The sequence below is a fragment of the Penaeus monodon genome, chromosome 25 (genome assembly GCF_015228065.2).
Source record: "Penaeus monodon isolate SGIC_2016 chromosome 25, NSTDA_Pmon_1, whole genome shotgun sequence".
In the NCBI taxonomy this organism is placed as follows: Eukaryota; Metazoa; Arthropoda; class Malacostraca; order Decapoda; family Penaeidae; genus Penaeus; species Penaeus monodon.
The window spans coordinates 26,805,912-26,806,697 of record NC_051410.1 but is presented as its reverse complement, the minus strand read 5'-3'; positions in this window follow the sequence as shown (position 1 = coordinate 26,806,697).

The window sequence follows — 786 nt, the reverse complement described above, 5'->3', positions numbered from 1 at the left end:
TTATTCTATTTTTATATATTATTAAATATTATAAAAATTTAAAATTATCTTTAATTTATTTAAAAATAATTAAAATTCTAATATTTTATATATATATATTTATCAAAAATTTTTCTATATTATTATATTATATTTTTTAATTTTTATATATATATTTTCCAAATATTATATATATATTATCTTTTTATTATTATATATTAAATTTTTAAAATATATTTATTATCTCTATTATATCTTTTAATAATTATTTTATTACTCTTTTATATTTTCTTATTTTATTATATTATATTTAAAATAATATTTTATATTTCCCTTTTCTATATAATATATAATATATATATATATCTTTTATTATATTATTTTATAAATTTTTTATTATTCTTATTCTATATATATAATATATTAAATTTTCTTTTTTATTAATTAAAATTTTTATTTTAATATTTTATGTATTATTATTTACATTTTTTTTTTTTCTATTTTATAAATTTCTTATTTTTTATAATTTTTATTAAAATTTAATTTATAATTATATATTTTATATATATTCTATTTATAAATATATAATATATTATATTATTAATTTTTAATATTTTTTTTTTTATAAAATTTTATAATCTTTTTAATTTAAAATTTATTATATTTTATATATTATTTTTTATTTCCCTTTTTTATAATATAAAATTTAAAAATTTTTATTTATATTAAAATTTTTATTAAAATATATTTATAATTTATTATAATATTTTAATTTATATTTATAAAATTTTTTTTTAACCCAAAAAA